General features: G+C 42.3%; 1 long non-coding RNA gene across 4 annotated transcripts; it reads left to right on the forward strand.

The window, feature by feature from the left end:
• The first annotated feature begins 5482 nt into the window (after positions 1-5482).
• Positions 5483-17625, forward strand: LOC138758827 (uncharacterized). 4 transcript variants are annotated; one of them, XR_011354490.1, is made up of 3 exons: positions 5483-5543; positions 9864-10077; positions 17266-17625. It is a non-coding gene; the product is annotated as an uncharacterized lncRNA (long non-coding RNA). The 4 variants fall into 4 exon arrangements; XR_011354491.1 differs by lacking the exon at positions 5483-5543 and adding an exon at positions 5567-5680; XR_011354493.1 differs by lacking the exon at positions 5483-5543 and adding an exon at positions 5601-5628.
• The last annotated feature ends 157 nt before the right edge of the window (positions 17626-17782 follow it).

Consider the following 17782-nt stretch of genomic DNA (forward strand, 5'->3'; position numbering starts at 1 on the left):
CTTGGCAGAGTGCTGTAAATGCTTAGATAAAGAAAGGATCAAGTCAGTGGGTGTGGATTTTTAGATTTAAGGCCCTTTCATGCCAAGCCTCTGCCTGGAGGCGGCTACAAGCATGGAGGGAAAAATAGAAACTTACCTTTCACGGAGCAGCCCTAAAAGGCTGCTCTTGCGTCACATTCATATTGAACGGCACCTTGTAGTGCCCACTGGAGCCGATGGAGGCAGGGCAACAGGTGCTGTAGCATAGCCCGCCGAGTCAACGTTATTCATACGTGGCAAGCTGTTGGCATTTTTAAAATCCTGCTCCTGCATCTCAGGTTGATGTCACCATGGTATCATCAGTCCACCCCTAGCCCGCCGCTTGCAGTGACATTATATTCATGTTCAGTGGTGGAGCGCAGCATTCCACCTCTGACCCTTCCTCCAGGAGGGATTGCAGTCGGCACTTTTGAGCTGGCCATGGCGCATTCATGGAGGTAAGTCTCCTGACATAAAGGTGGAGAATGTCTGCCTTTACACTCGGGCCTTTTGACTGTATGAAAGTACCTATTAACATAGAGCACAGTAACAGGTAATTTTGGCCCACGAGTCCTTGCAGTCCAATTTACACCTCATTAACCTACTCCCTTGATATGTTTTGAATGGTGGGAGGAAACCAGACCCCAGAAGAAACCCACACAGACATGGGAAGAACATACAAACTCCTTACATACAGAGCAGAACTTGAACCCCAGTCCAGTCCCGATTGCTGGCGCTGTAAAGGTGTTCCGCTAACCGCTACACCAACTGTTTGTGCATCAAAACATTTCATTTTAGTTTGCTGTTTAACTGTGGAAATTATAGGCTGGTGAGCTTAACGTCAGTAGTAGGTAAATTATTGGAAAATGTTCTAAGAGATCAGATATGCAATTATTTGAATAGCTATGACTATCCCTAGACTAGGGATAGTCAACATGGCTTTGTGCATGGTAGGTCATGTTTAACCAAACTTAGAGTTTTTTGAGGAGGTTTCCAGGGAAGTTGATGAAGAAAAGGCTGTGGATGTTGTCTACATGGACTTTAGTAAGGCCTTTGACAAGGTTCCACATGAGAGGTTAGTCAGGAAGGTTCAGTCACTAGATATTCATGGTGAAGAAGTGAACTGGATTTGACAATGCCTGGACGGGTGAAATCAGAGAGTGGTGGTGGATAATTGCTTCTCAGACTGGAGGCCTGTGACTAGTGGGTGAAATCAGAGAGTGGTGGTGGATAATTGCTTCTCAGACTGGAGGCCTGTGACTAGTGGTGTGGCTCAGGGATCAGTGTTGGGACCATTGTTGTTTGTCATCTATTCAATGGTCTGGATGATAATGTGGTAAATTGGATCAGCAACTTCACAGATGACACTAAGATTGGAGGTGCGAGGTATTGCATTTTGGAAGGACAAACCAAGAAAGGACGTGGTAAATGGTAGGACACTGAGGAGTGCGGTAGAACAGAGGGATCTGGGAATATAGATACATAATTCCCTGAAAGTGGTGTCACAGGTAGATATGGTTGTAAAGAGAGCTTTTGGCATATTGGCCTTCATAAATCAAAGTATTGAGTACAGGAGTTGGGATGTTATGGTAAAGTTGTATAAGACATTGGTGAAGCCAAATTTGGAGTATTGTGTGCAGTTCTGGTCACCTAACTACAGTGAAGATACCAAGAAGATAGTCTAGACAGAATAAATGTAAATAGGCTTTTTCCACTGAGGGCAGATGAGATTCAAACCAGAGGACATGGGTTAAGAGTGAAAGGAGAAAAGTTTAGGGGGAACATGGGGAACTTCTTCACACAGACAGTGGTGGGAGTGTGGAACAAACTTCCATCTGAAGTAGTGACTGTGGGCTCTATTTTAACATTTAAGAGGAACTTGGATGGGAGAGGTATGGAGGGCTATGGACTGGATGCAGGTCAGTGGGACTAGGCAAAAAAAAGGTTCAGCACAGACTAGAAGGGCAGAAGGGACCTGTTTCTGTGCTTTAATGTTCTATGATTTTATGGTTCTATGATGGTTAGGATTTCTTTACCATATATGGATTTCACTGTGTGGGATTTTTGCAGTTTCAGCTGTAGGAGGAAGGCATTGAACTTCAGGGAAAGCAACACTACAGTGGTTGAGATTTTACCGTTGCAGTCCGTGCATATAAAATGAGCAAATATAGAACATGGAACATTCTTGTAAAGTTCAGCCCCTTCAGCCCATGAAGAACATGGAACATTCTTGTAAAGTTCACCCCCTTCAGCCCATGATATTGTGCCATGTAAACCTTTTCCACAACAATCTAACCCTTCCCTATCTCACACCCATAACACTCTATTTTTCTTACATCCATGTGCCTATCTAAGAATATTTTAAATGTCCCTATTGTACCAGCCTCCATCACCACCCCTGGTAATCCATTCCAGGCACCCACCACTCTCTAAGTATAAAACATGCCTCTGACATCACCCCTAAACTCCTCCAATCACCTTAAAGAGATGTTCTCTGGTATTTGTTATTGTCTGCCTGGAGAAAAGGTACTGGCTCTCATAATCTTATACATTTCTATTATCAACTCGCTCCAAAGAAAAGAGTCCTAGCTCTGTCAACCTTGCTTCGTAAAACATGTTCTCCAATCCAAGCAATATCCTAGTAAATCACTGCACCTTCTCTAAAGCACCTACATCTTTCCAGTAATTAGGTAACCAGAACTGAACACAATACTCCAAGTGTGGTCTAGCCTGAGTTTTATGGAATTGCAACATTACCCTGTGGCTCTTGAATTTAACCCCCCTAATGAAGATCAACAATGTGAAACAGTGGATTCTTTTTAATGAAGCTTTTTAAAATGAATTTAAACTGAAGGGAAGAATTCATATCAGTGTAAACAAGGCACAATTTTCAATTTTCTGGAGCAGAGTTTCTCAACTAGGATTCCGCAAGAGGTCACTAGGGGTTCCGTGAGAAACAGTGATAAATAGGCTAATGTATTTTATATTCGTGATTTTACTATACACAGACGGCGTATTCTTGGAAAATCTTTGGTTATTATAATAAAGGCTTCAACCTCATATTATTTAAAATTATAATAATCATAGGGAATGTATTTAGGGATGTCTAAATGGCACCAGTGTGAAACCACCTTCACTAGTTAATGGACAGGACCTGTACGTGGCGGATTCATGTATCATTGAGTGACTCACTCAGTTTACCTTAATTTGCTGTAGTTTTCAACCTCCTACATGTGTGAACAAGCCTTTTCTTATTTAACAAGTATCAAAAGCAAAGACTGAAATCATCTCCTTTCAATTGAAAATGAAATCCGTGTGTGTTTATCTAAAGTTCAACCTCGAATTAAGTATTTGTGTAGCAAAAGACAAGCACAGGTTTCACATTAGAGGAGCAGTGACAAAAAAAGGGGGTAATTTTTAACTTAAACAAGTTATCCAAAAAAATTATATAATGTTTACCACATGAACTACGATAAAAATATAAAAGAGATAGATATTAATAGTTTTAATAATTTTTATGCAGGGGTTCCCTGAGACATGAAAACTATTTCAAGGGTTCCACAAGGATTAAAATGGTTGAGAAACACTGTTTTAGAGGAACTCAGCAGCATCAGAGAGAGAGAAAAAATGGTTGCTATTTCAGGTCAGAATCCTTCATCAAGACTGATCATGCAGAGTCAGTCAGAGAATAGGGTGGTAAGGTTAGATTGGAGCTAGTAAGGAATTGGTGAACCAGAGGTTGATGGACTGATGGGGAGTGGGAGGCAGTTGATTGGCAGGTACCAAACAAAGGGAGAAAAGGCAAGAACAAAAGTGGGTCAGATGAATGAAGATGATTCATATCGGGTGGAGTTGGAGATAGTTGGGGGAGTTGGTAAAGCCTATTGGCGTTTGAATCTGACCAATAGAAAAGGTTTAAACAGTGATAGAATCAGCCAATACACCAAAGGTTATGGGGAGAAGGTTGGGCAATAGGGCTGATTGAGAAAATGGATCAGCTCATGATTGAATGGCGGAGCAGACTCAATGGTTTGTTGTTGTTTGTTTGTTGTCTATATCAATGATCTGGAATGATAACGTGGTAAATTGAACAGCAAGTTTGCTGATGACACAAAGATTGGAGGCGTTGTGGACAGTGAGGAAGATTTTTAAAGCTTGTAGAGGGATCTGGACCAACTGGGAGAATGGGCCAAAAAGTGGCAGATGGAGCTTAATGCAAACAAGTGTGAGGTGTTGCATTTTGGAAGGGTAAACCAAGGTAGGACACGCACAGTAAATGGTCTGGCACTGAGGAGTGCGGAGGAGCAGAGAGATCTGGGAATACAGATACGTTATTCCCTGAAGGTGGCATCGCAGGTGGACAGGGTTGTCAAAAAAGCTTTTGGCATCTTAGCCTTTATAAATCAAAGTATTGAGTGTAGGAGTTGGAATGTTATGTTGAAGCTATTTAAGACATTGGTAAGGCCAAATTTAGAATATTGTGTGCAGTTCTGGTCACCTAACTACAGGAAGGATATCAACAAGATTGAAAGAGTGCAGAGGATTTACTAGGATGTTGCCAGGTCTTCAGGAGTTGAGCTACAGGGAAAGATTAAACAGGTTAGGACTTTATTCCTTTGAGTGAAGAAAAATGAGAGGAGATTTGCCAGAGGTTTATAAGATTATGACAGGTATAGACAGAGTGAATGCGAGTCGGCTTTTTCCACTTAGATTGGGGGAGATAAATATATGGGGTGATAGTTTTAAACTGAAAGGGGCAAGATTTAGGGGAAAGTTCTTCACAGAGAGTGGTGGGAGTGTGGAATGAGCTGCCATCTGATGTGGTGAATGTGGGTATGATCTTAAGTTTTAAGAATAGATTGGATAGTTACATGGATGGGAGGGGACTGGAGGGTTATAGAATGGGAGCAGGCCAATGGTCAGCACAGACTAGAAGGGCTGAATGGCCTGCTTTCTGTGCTGTAGCATTCTTTGGTTCTAAGCTATTTCTACTCCCATGTCTTATAGACTTACTTCTGGTAAAATGGTGTTCAAGGTCAGTGTTAGATAAAAGTACGAGAGTTGAAATTAAAGCTATGTAAATGGTTTGTCATTTTAGGTGATAGTCTTTAATAATATGTTACATCATTAAATCAATAATTTCCTGAAATATTTTATATTTCATTTGAATCATTTACTTAATTTTAAAAGAATTTTGGGTTGTAGTGCTACATGACTAGTTTAACAACAGATACGCAGGTTCAGGCTGAACAGAGAATAGTTATGGCAGTCAACTATCCTACAGTCTACTCCCCAATTTATGGATTCTATTTGGGGTTTAAATGTTTTATGCCATATGCTAAACTTGTAAGCACAGCAGTTCATTTCATAAACAAAATATTCAGAAACAAAGCCACTTGTGTTGGCATCTTGCACAGAAATCATTTTTCAAGTGTTCCGTTTTGGAATATTCTTTGTTGCTGATGAGGATGCCATGGTGAGCCTGGAAACATCACAATCCTTCTGGCAAAGACTCTTCCTCCATGGTAATAGAGGGCCAGCAACATATTTCTGGGGCGGCACGTTTGGCATAGCAATTAGCTCAACACTATAACGGCGGCAGTGACTCAGGTTCAAATCTGCCGCCCTCTGCAATGAGTTTGTCCATTCTCCCTATGTCAGGGTGGGTTTCCCTGGGTGCTGAGGTTTCCTCCCACCCTTAAAAATGTATTGGGGTTGTAGGTTAACTGGGTATAATTGGGCGGCACGAGTTCTATATTCACTAAGGAAAAGAATATTGAACCAGATGAAATGAAGAAATATGGTAGGGAGCTCATGGATAATATAAGAATTAATGAGGAGGTAGTGTTGGATATATTGAAAAAGAGCAAGGTGGCTAAATCTCCAGGTCCTGACAAAATATTTCCTAGGACCTTGAAGGAGGTTAGTGAACAAGTAGTGGGAGCATTGACAGAAATATTTAAAATGTCACTGGCCATAGGGGAGGTGCCGGAGGACTGGAGGTGGCTCATGTTATTCTGCTGTTCAAAAAGAGATCCAAAAATAAACCTGGTAATTATAAGCCTGTAAGTCTCATGTCACTGAGATGGTATATACAGCTATTTGGAAAGGCAGGGATTGATTTGGAGTAGTCAGCATGGCTTTGTATGGGGAAGATCATGTCTAACAAATCTTATAGTTTTTCAAGGAGGTTACTAAAAAGATTGATGAGGGGAAAGCAGTGGATGTTGTAAGGCTTTTGTCAAGGTTCCCCAAAAGAGGTTAGTAAGGAAGATGGAAGCCTTAGGTATTAATAATGAAGTAATGAAATGGATTCATCAATGGTTGGATGGGAGATGCCAGAGAGTAGTGGTGGAAAATTGTTTGTCGAATTGTGGAGGCCGGTGACGAGTGGAGTGCCTCAGGGATCGGTACTGGGTCCACTGCTGTTTGTCATACATATATTAAATTGGATTAGTAAATTTGCAGATGATACAAAGGTTGGCAGTGATGTGGGCAGTGAGGAAGATTATCAAAGCTTACAGGGTGATATAGGACAGTTAAACAGTGGGCTGAAAGATGGCAGATGGAGTTTAATACTGATAAATGTAAGGTGCTACATTTTGGTAGGACTAATCAAAATAGGACATACATGTTAAATGGTGGACAATTGAGGAGTGAGGTAGAACAAAGGGATTTGGGAATCATGGTACATAATTCCCTGAAAGTTGAATCACATGTGGATAGGGTGGTGAAGAAGGCATTTAGTATGTTGGCTTTCATAAATCAGAGTATAGGACACATGAGTTGGCATGTTATGTTGAAATTGTATAAGGCATTGGTGAGGCCAAATTTGGAATATTGAGTGCAGTTATGGTCGCTGAATTACAGGAAGGATATAAACAGAATAGAGAGAATGCAGAGGAAGTTTACAACAATGTTGATGGGGTTTCAGGGTTTGAGTTACAGGGAAAGGTTGAGCAGGCTGGGACTTTATTCCCTGGAGCGTAAAAGATTGAGGGGTGATTTGATAAGACGTATTCAAAATTATAAGGGGGACAGATAGTGTCAATGAGGACAGGCTTTTTCCATTGAGAGTGGGGGAAGATTCAAACAAGAGGACATGAATTGAGAGTAAAAGAGTTTAAGGAAAACATAAGGTGAAATTTCTTCACGCAGAGGGTGGTGGGGGTGTGGAATGAACTTCTGGCAGAGGTGGTAGAAGCAAGATTGATGTTACTATTCAAGGAAAGGTTGGATAGGTATATGGACGGGAGAGGTGTGGAGGGTTATGGGCCAAATGCAAGTCAGTGGGATTAGGTGGGAAAAGATGTTCGGTATGGATTAGTAGGGCCGAACTGGCCAGTTTCTATGCTGTAGATAGTTATAAGGGCCTGTTACTGTTACATCTAATTTTATTTAAATTTTCTAATCTGTATCCTCAATGAATGGAAGGGAAATTGTTTGTGGTATTGCTCCCAAGCATCTGCTGCCCTTGTACTTCCTAGGGGCAGAGGTAGATTTGAGAAATGATGTCGGAGAAGGCTAGGACATTAACTGTGGTGTATTTATAGACGCACATCCTGTGGCCACTGCACAAATGTAATGATGGGCATCTCCATGAAAGACTCATTCAGAGAGACGTGAGGGATGGGATCTATGGAAACATGGCTGTGTGGATTCATAATTGGCTTGCCTGGCAGAAAACAGGGTGTAATAGTGGACAGTATTCTACCTGAGGTCGGTGACTAGTGGAGCTCCACAGGGATCTGTTCTGGGACCTCTGCTCTTTTTGTTGTTTATAAATGATCTGGATGAAGAAGTAGAGGGATGGGAATAAAAACGAAGGTTGGAGGAGTTGTGGATAGTGTTGAAGGCTATCATAGGTTATATTCAGGATATATTGCAGAATTGGGTGGAAAATTGACAGATGGAGTTCAATCCAGATATGTATGAAGTGATGGAGTTTTGTAAGTCAAACTTGAAGAAAAAGTGCATGGTTTTTTAAAAAAAAACTTTATTTATTTGTTCAGAAAACAAATAATATGACATATACAACAATTAACCATAAACATGAACATTATTTTTAATATATAAAAGAAAGAAAAGAAACCCCCCTTCAGCCAACTCTCCTAAGGAGAGCCATAAAGAAAGAAAAAAGAAAAAATATTAAAGAAAAATTAAATATACATATTAAGATCTCATCAATGTAAATTGAAATGTAAATATAACGACCACTTATTAATAAAAAAATTATAATTATCATGTGAAACATATGTAATTTTTTTCCATTATTAAACAATATTTCATCTCATTATGCCATCTATTAATATCAATCATATTTGTATCTTTCCACGTAGTAGCAATACATTTTTTCGCTACAAACTAAATATATAAAAGCAAGCTGAAACTTATCTAATCCCAAGCCTTTCAAAGGTTGCAAACTACCCAATAAAAATACCGTTGGATCTAAAACTATTTTAATCTTATACAGATATTCTAAAAACGATTGAATTTTCTTCCAAAAAGATTGTACATGTATACATGACCAAACGGCATGAAAAAAAGTTCCAACTGTATCACCACATCTAAAACACAAATCTGATTCATGAAAACCATACATTTTAAATTTTTCAGGTGTTAAATATAATTGATGTAAAAAAATTATAGTTAATCATTGCATAATGGGTATTTATCAATCTAGTTACATTATCATAACAAATATATAACCAATCATCTTCGGAAAAAATAAAACCAGTATCTGCTTCCCATTTACTTTTAGATCTATCCCAACCCTTTTTATCCATACCATCCTGTAATATTTGATACATAGATGAAATATAACCTTTCTCTGGTACCTTCATAAGAAAAGTCTCAAATTTAGTCATTTCAGGTAAAATCATATCTCTACTAAACATACATCTTACCAAAGATTGAATTTGATAATATAAAAACAAAGAATTCTTATCAATACCAAGTGCATGGTTAATGGTAGGATACTTAACAAAGAGTAGGACTGGATGGAAGGTATTCTGCCTGGAGGTCAGAGGGACCTTGGAATCAAAATTCATACATCTCTCAAGGTTGCTGCGCAGGATGATAAGACAATAAAGAAAGGCTATTTCGGGTGTGATATTTCTTTTAAAACAACTATATTAGCAAGATCACACACAATCAAAACCTTATGGAGGCATCCATTTTTTAATCTACCCAAGGTGCCACAGTTGTCTCCTAACTCCCCCTAGTGGTCAGGATTAAGACCAGCACTCACACTTGCACCCTATCAGTACACTGGGCTTCATTAATGAGTTCAGGAGACGCGAGGTAATGTTGCAGATCTAGAATCTCTGGATAGACATCACTTCGAATATTGTGACCAGTTCTGGTCACCTCATTACGTGGAAGTGGTGAAGAGTGTGCAGAGGATGTTGTCTGGATTGGAAAATGTGTCTTATGAGGCAGTTAGTGGAGCTTTGGAGTGAAGAAGGATGAGAGGGTATTTAATAGAGGTCTACGAGATTATGAGAGGGCTAGATAAGGTAGCGAGTCAGCACTTTTTCCCAGGATGGGAGTAATAAACACCAGAGGACTTCTGTACAAAGTGAAGATATGGAAGTTTAGGGAAGATGTCAGGGGTAAGCATTTTACACAGAGTTAAGGGTGCCTGGAATGTCTTGGAAGGGATGGTGGTGGAGGCTAGAACAATCTTCTAAGAGCATCTTAGAAGGCACATGAATGGAAGAAATATAGACAGTTTTGAGGTAGGGAGGGTTCTGGTTTTTTTGGTCGATTATATATGGGTCAGCACAACATTGTGGGCTGAAAGGTCTGTACTGTGCTTTAATGTTCTATGAATGAATCTTTAGGTTGATGGAGGGGTGCCAATCAAGCTGTATCTCCTGGATGCTGGAAAATAAAAACAACACACAATATGCAGGAGGAACTCAGTTGGTCAGTCAAGCAGCCATGGAAGGCAACATTTGGGGAAAAAATCCTTCATCAGGACTGAGAAGAAATTGGACAGAAACTAGAAAAGATTTTGAGTTTCTTGAGTGTTTTGCGAGTTATACACACACTCAGGCAAGTGGAGAGCGTTTAATCATACTCTTGTTATACCTTGCAAATCAAGTTCAAGTTTATTTATCATCTGATTTTAAAAGTACAACTTGATGAAACAGCATTTTCTGGTCCTCAGTGCAACATACTGCAAACTCACATATAAATGATACACATGCACAGTATTTATATACAAATTAATTGGGGTTTCAGGACACTCGGCTCCTGCAGCCACAGTATTTTTGTAGCTAGTACAGTAGAACCATAAAACATTACAGGACAGAAACAGGTCCCCTCAGCCCTTATAGCCTGTGCCAAACCATTATTCTGCCTAGTCCCACTGTCCTGCAGTCCATCGCCCTCCATCCCTCTCCCATTCATGTACCTGTCCAAATTCTGCTTAAATGTTAAAACTGAGCCTGCATTTATCACTTCCTCTGGCAGCTCATTCGACATCCCTGATAATGTCTACGTTGTTCCAACAGTGGAACAATGTTGTCATCGTCGTTGGTTCAATGTAAGAAACCAACATCAATCCCACGTCATTTTGCTCATTAGCTTTATGCTGTTCCAACGTCAGCTGCTGACCTTGGAACAACGCACCCAACTCTCAACTTGTGAACGCCACCAAATAGCAAAACAAGCGACCGATTCTGGATCTGTTGAATGATGACAACTTAGAATAAGGTAAGAATTGCCTTTTTTTTGTAATGGCTAGGTTAGTTAGTTATGGTTACATTCCAGAACGGGGGGAACGCACTTTAATTTTGCCATTTTTTTTAGCTGATTTTCTAGTCAAATGTCTAGCGCTAGTTTGTCGCTAGATATTTGGCTAGAGAATCAGCAGAAAAACTGATGTATGTAACGGATGAAATTTGCCCCCGAGAAAAACAATTTCTGCATGGTCAAGCTAAACTGCACCTGTTCCAAATCACCAAAAACATGAAATAGGCTATATTAATCCCTGGCAGTGCAATAGCATAGTTAGTAACAGTAGCCTAGTACTATTTTGATACTAAATCAAACCACTGCAAAATTATGAAACAATGACAGAGGCAGCCTTGCTAAGAATATCAGATCTTGTAATGATGAATAACCCTGAGATGTACAGTACATGCCCTTATAGCTGAATAACCTTGTAAACCAGCTCATAAAAGATGTAGGCTATAACCCTCACAGTGACCTAGCCTCGTAAAGATCAACTTAAACTAACCTAACTTCAGGGTTATTCACCTTTACAAGACCCGAATATCCTAACCAATTCCATCTATGATTGCAAAAATTGTCAGAAATTCTACGCTTAGGCCTAGGCATGACGCTATTTCCGTCAAGTTCTCTTATTGATTAGCCTATAGCCTGTTTTGGTCTTGATAAGAGATGCTTCATTAACTCTGGAATACATCTATCTTACTGGGTTAAATGAATACGAAACATGAAATTTTTGGCGAGGGAGACATAGGCGGCCGATAGCCAGTAGTTTAATCGAAGACATATTTCCTAAGAATATTTCACTGAGATATGATCAATTAAGGGCAATAACTTCACAAGTTCACTGACATATCCCTCAGCCTATAGTATTATTTTCTTACCAGTTTAAACGAAGTCCGTCATAGTGTTCTCTGCTCAAGGCCCGGGCTTAAACACGTGCACAGGGTCCCCTTGAGGCACGGGGCACAATTTGATCAAATTGGTCAAATAGGCTTAAAACTAGCCCTGAGTACAATCCACATCTTGGTACCAACAACAACTTACCAACAATTTCTTCAGTGGCGAGCACCGTTTAATAGTTTAGGCCTGGAGTGAAGCAGGGTGGAGATTTGAGCACACGTGGTCCCAAGACTCACAATAGGTGATTCAAGCACACATGCCACCCTTTACAGTGCTGGAGGGATGGGGGCGGGGTGGGGGGGGGGGTCGTGCTCAGATCGTTTACAGGAGACCAATGGCTCGATGCCAGCTAGATTAAGCCGATTAGAAGGGCCAATGACCCAAGGCCAAGTAGAAAGGAATTTAAATTGGCAAGATAATGGGCGGGGTGGGACCAAACCTTGATTGGAAATGCTCTGTCGTGTTTCACAATACAAATCAGAATGGTGGAATAGTGATTCAGTTCTTCAGATTATATTACCCTTTGCAGTCAAACACCAAAACACTTTTAATTCACATTTTAAAGATGATACACTATTCTCTGTTGGTGTCACAGATGATACTCTTCAGAGCAGTCCCAGCTGCGTGGGGATTATGGGTAAGGAAGACAGCCATTTTTCCCATTGATCTTGCATTGACTGCTGCTGGCGTGAGGTGCCAGAACGGTCCCGAAGCAGCTGTGGCCCAATGAGATGCCAGCCCAGAATGGCCTGGTGATGTGCTCCAGGGTGCTCAATGGGATGGAGAATCTGTGTTGGCTAGTGACTCAGTATTGGGTGGGCGAGGACAGTGGTGCCCCCTGAAGTTGGCACACAGGGGTGGCATTCCTTTGAATTGCCTATGGAGCCAAGTACAACTCAACAGGTAGGCCATTGATTCCAGGAGTCTTACTCAACCCAAAGGAACAGATGGAGTCCATCAGCTCCTCCAGAGTAAGTGGCTGAACCAGACATTCCCACCTGTTGTCATCTAAGACCACTGTGATCGAGGACAGAAAGTTTTGGGAGGCCATTCTGACTGAAACCTTAGTGTCATACAGACCAGCATAAAAGGATCTTCTAATCCTCTGAATGCCCGTCTGCGAGGATGTGACTGAGCCGTCCTCTCTGTGACAGAGTATATAGAGGTGCTTGGGAGATAAATTGGGAAAGGCTTGTTAGAGCAGGTCACACACAAACACTTTAAAACACAGAATTTTTTCAGGAGCTTTTGCAAGAGTGCTCAGACTTATGATGCAAAAGGCAACAAATGTAACAACAGGCAGTGGCGGCTTTGTCTGGAAAACAGAACTTACTGTCTGGAAGGTCATGTGATCTTTGCAGGCAGAAAGCAGAAAAAAAACAGGCTTTGCTCTGAGTTTTGGAGGGAGTGAGGGAGGAGAGACACAGACATTGGTTCCGGAGGGACAAGCTGGCAAGCTTTGGAGAGGACTGCCTGTCCAGTGTTTCCCTTGGAATAGGAGAAACAGAAAGGAATTCTGTAATGATCTGAAAGAAAGATGTTATCATCTGGAGAATCTTGAAGAGGGCACTTTTCGTCAGCAAGACACACTGGAGTGGCTGATTAAAAAGGAATCTTTGTGGATGTCCTGGAACAAGAAACACTCTGAAAACGAACAAGAACACTTCTGAGTGGGAACTATTTACCTGTTTTCACCAAAGCTTGATGAACTTTATTAATGTTAACTTCTATGCACAGAACAAGAATTGCCTGCAACTAGTGAGATTGGACTGTGAACCAAAGAACTTTGCTGAACTTACACACGCATTACACACATGTGAGCTTAGCATTAGAAGGGGGTAAAGTAGGTTAAGTGAGACAATAGAGATAAGTTTGATTCCATTTTCATGTTCAAAGATAATTAAAAGCAACTTTTGTTTAAGTAATCCTTTGTCGTGGTGCATATCTATTGCTGCAGGGTTTTGGGTTCCTCTGGACTCTTAACACTTTCTGAAGGCCGTGGATCACAGAGCTCCCTCTGTGAACCTTTTGGAAGAAGAAGCATGAGCCCATCTCATTCTGCTCCACTGTGAAGACTCGGGAATCTGAAAATGATCTTGGAGGACTCTGGGTAAATAGTAAGGCTTGCTGGCTCTTCACCTCTGAGTTCTTCCCTTTCAAGAAGGAGGAGTTTTTGAAGGTCAGTCTGGAGTTGGCTAGGCTCACTCTGTCTCTGTCTTGCTCTCTGAACCCTTTTGAGGATAAAGAACCTCTTGATGTTCTCCTTCATCGCTTCCCAACAGGTCACTGGAGAGTCAAAGAAGGGTTTCACAACTCTGCAACTGGCATATTCCTTCTTTAGTTCCTCTACATTCTCTGGGGTCAGCAACTTTATATTTGGCTTCCATGTCCCCCTGCATACCTTCTGGACTCTCCTATAGGAGTCAGGAGGCGCAAAGGAGGCAGTGGACAGAGATGAGTACTGGTGTAACATCAGTGGTTCGGACCGTGACGGCCTTTGACACGAACATGAAGTCTATCCGGGGCCAGCTCGAGCCGTGGATCTCGACCAGGGGGTGGGGCTGCAGCTGTGCTCCACCTGCAGGTTGCTGACAGCGTCGCGCAGCTGTGTGCCCTTTACTTTCTACATCAGAGGAGCTCTCTAGTCTATCAGCACTGCCAGATCATCCAGCCGCATCTATAAGGGCAGCTGAAGTCACTGGCCAGAATGAACGGCCCGAATATTGCCAGCAACAGAGGGAGCCGCTGGAAGACCAGCCTCTCACTCCACAAGGTCGAGGTATGTGTGTTGATTAGTTGGAGTGGGGTATCAGGTCCACCACAAGGAAACACCTCCCCAACCACCTTGGTGATTATAATGTTGCGCCCCCCCCCCCCCATACCCGCAGCAAGATACCCAGACCAGAACAATTGTTCGCCCCCCCCCCCAATCACACAGACAATCCAAGGGGCCACCATTACATCCACCTTCCAAGTTTCAGAAGTATGACAACTTGCACTCCTGTAGGAACATAACATCAGCTTTGGCTTCACCAAGGTATTGTAAAGCGTTAACGCATCGTGTAGTGTGTTTAACACTGCACACATTTAGAGTTGCAAATTTAATGTCCATTTTGGTTTATAAGAGTCCACAGTCTGTAATCGTTTTAGTGTCCATCAGCCTGAGCCCACATACCCACCATTTTGGTGAACTTAGTACATTGAGGGCTCAGAAACACGGTGTGATCTTCCTTTGGGAGTGAGCTGGTGGGGTGGAGGGAACTTCCTCTCCACTGATCCTGGTCTCCCAGGGCTTGGACCATTGGTCTCAGCCTTGCTCACAGGCTCCCGGGGCTGGGGGGGGGGGGGGGGGCGCGGTGGTGGGTGTTGTATCTCCCACCATCAGATTTAAAATTGTAATTCATTATCTTTCTTTCTTTCCTCGCTGCCCTTGTGCTTCCTCTGACTGATGGTGAGAGGCTGATGACTTCTGCTTGTGCCTTGACTCTTTTCTTCCCCCAGTCTGTCACTGGTTTCTTCCTTGGGGCTCCTTGCGTTTCTTTCCTTTCCCCATCACCTGCCATTTTCCCTCCACAGCTCCCTCCTCAGGAGGGCCCTTCAGACTTGTGCTTGGGGTCTCCTCTCTTTCCCTGCTCTTAGTCTCTGACACAATCTGTGAAACTGAGAGTCTTGGTCAGTTGCAGTTGAGGAGGGATTGGCCATTTTCCCCCTTGTTGCTTGTGCGTAAGTGGCTACACTTTTTGGGCAGGCCCTGTAGACGTGGCCTGCTTCCTCACACAGGTTGCAGCACTTGTCCTTAATCAGCTTGCCTTCTTTCTTGCAGATGACTGCGTTGCATTGGGCCGCCATATATTCTGCACACACTCTGGGCTGTCCAGCAGAGACGAGGTACCCACTGTTCCCTCCAATGGCAAACACCAAGGGGGGATGGGTAAATGATGGCCCCTTTGCAGTCCTCTCTCAGCTTCACCTTTACTTGCCATTGCTGGTCCAGATTCCAAAGGTGTCTCCAAATGTGTTTTTGATGTCCATGCAGGTCCCTGTCTCCTTGACATAACAGGCAAAGAAGGTAAACACATCCATGACTGGCATGTGTTCATTAAACATGTGCATCATTATCAGTTGATCCTTCTGCGTCAGAAGAGTGAAGAGTGACTGCACCTTGAAAAGTGAAAGTGGAGCCACATTCCCCTTCTCCTGGATGTACCAAAGCAACCTCTGCCATCCAGCCACGGTCTTGACTGCCACATCGAAGTGACTGTTGACCATGACATCCTGGAGGCAGTAGATGTCCTTCGATTCAAATTTGAGCCATTCCATCAGGACTTTGTCGATAAAGAAGTCCCAGGAAAATGGCGATCTCTCGCTGAGGTCCCATACTGTCATCTTGACAGTGTTCCAGATTCTGAGCTGTGCTGAAGAGTTTCCTGTTGCACCCATCCTAGTGGAAATGTGAAGTTGACCTTACAGCTGGAGAGTTAGATTGGCCCTCCAATCCACATGGATCTACCCCTGTGTCAGCAGGCCAGCTTGCACCAGATGATCTCGTCCTCTCAAAAGTCTTCTTCTTCCTCCCTTGTTGTTTTCTTCTTCTTCACTGCAGATCTTGCTCCTCACTTCTCACAGATCAAGCTAGTCCATTCTGATAAGAACATTCTACACATGATCTGAGCCAAAAGGCTGAGAAGCGATGGAGGGTGCCCAGATGGAATATGAAGTGTTGTTCCTCATACTTGTGGGTGGTCTCAGTCTGTCTGTGGACAGTGCCTAAGGGGTAAGTAGACCACTCCGCCAAGAAGACGAAGCCTGCGGGAGGACCCAACAGACCCGCAGTGGTGGCCAGCAGCTTCACACCTGGTGGTGACTGGATGCTGGAATCCCAGTGTGGATCATTGACGAGGGTGTTGGCAGGCCCCTGGATCAGATTGGGAAATGGAGGGCGACTTGGATGCTGGAGCTGGAGTGACGGTCCCAAGGGAGAAGGTCCAGATCTCTGAGGGAGCTCACTCTTGTCATGATGGCAGAGGCTCCAGGGAAACAAACTCTCCTGCTGTAGTGTTTCCAGGAGTCCTAAACTTTATAGTATAACTAGTCACAATCTCTAGTCCAAAATATAAATTTCAAGATTCAAATAATTAAGGATGATTCTCTGAAAAGTCCTGCATTACATGCAGTCAAATTGACAAAAAAATCCTATGTCTAACAACTATGGATATAAAAAATTTTTAAACAAGGCAAGAAAAATCTAGAAATCTAAGTTGTCATATTCATTATTGTCGTAACATTTGTAGATATCTCTTGTATAGATGGTGTTGGCTCAAAACTATTGCAGCAGAAATTGTTTCTGGACATATACGCACAGATGTTTAATATTGCCTGCAGCAGTTCTTGTTGCATTGTTTCTCAGTTTGGTTTGGATGAGGTTCATCTGAGAGAAAGTTCTTTCAATGGCTGCATTGCTGAAAGGCAATGCCAAGAGTGATAACATGAAATTACCCCTTTCATTCAAGTCATGTTCACCTGCTGCATCCGTATGGTTGATGACATCGATCCAGATTGTTCAACATCTATGTTTAATCATGTTCCACTGTTTTTCTTCTCTAGCAGTGTCAAAAAACAAGAGCTTAGACAAAGGGCAGCCTTTTGAGAACTGAGAACGATGGATGGGCTTGAATCAGCTGATGATTCCAACAGCTGGACATGTGATGGAAATCTTTTTCTGCATCTGGTTAAATAACTCAATGAATTCATCTCAGCATCTTATACCCTGAAAAGTTGCATTATACACAACATGTCTCTGGAAGCCGGCTTGCTTGATCACACAGAAGAAATGCTGGGTCAGTGAGTCCTTTTACACAGCAAGCTGACTTCCTGGAGCAAAAGAGGTGGGGGGTGTAGCAAGAGTGTCAACATCTAGATTGAAGTAAAACGCGCCAGGCAGTGACATTGCTCTGTCCACAATAATGGTGAATTTTGCTTGAAATGAATGCTCGAGTTACTTAGAAGTATAATAGGAGCGTAGAATGGTCTACAATGTTGAACTTGGGGTTTTGAAACTTCTAATTGAACTGTCGGTATATGGTAAATGCTCAATGCTGGATGTGGTTGAAATGAGGATGAA

This window comes from Narcine bancroftii, chromosome 3 (genome assembly GCF_036971445.1).
Source record: "Narcine bancroftii isolate sNarBan1 chromosome 3, sNarBan1.hap1, whole genome shotgun sequence".
NCBI classification, from domain to species: Eukaryota; Metazoa; Chordata; class Chondrichthyes; order Torpediniformes; family Narcinidae; genus Narcine; species Narcine bancroftii.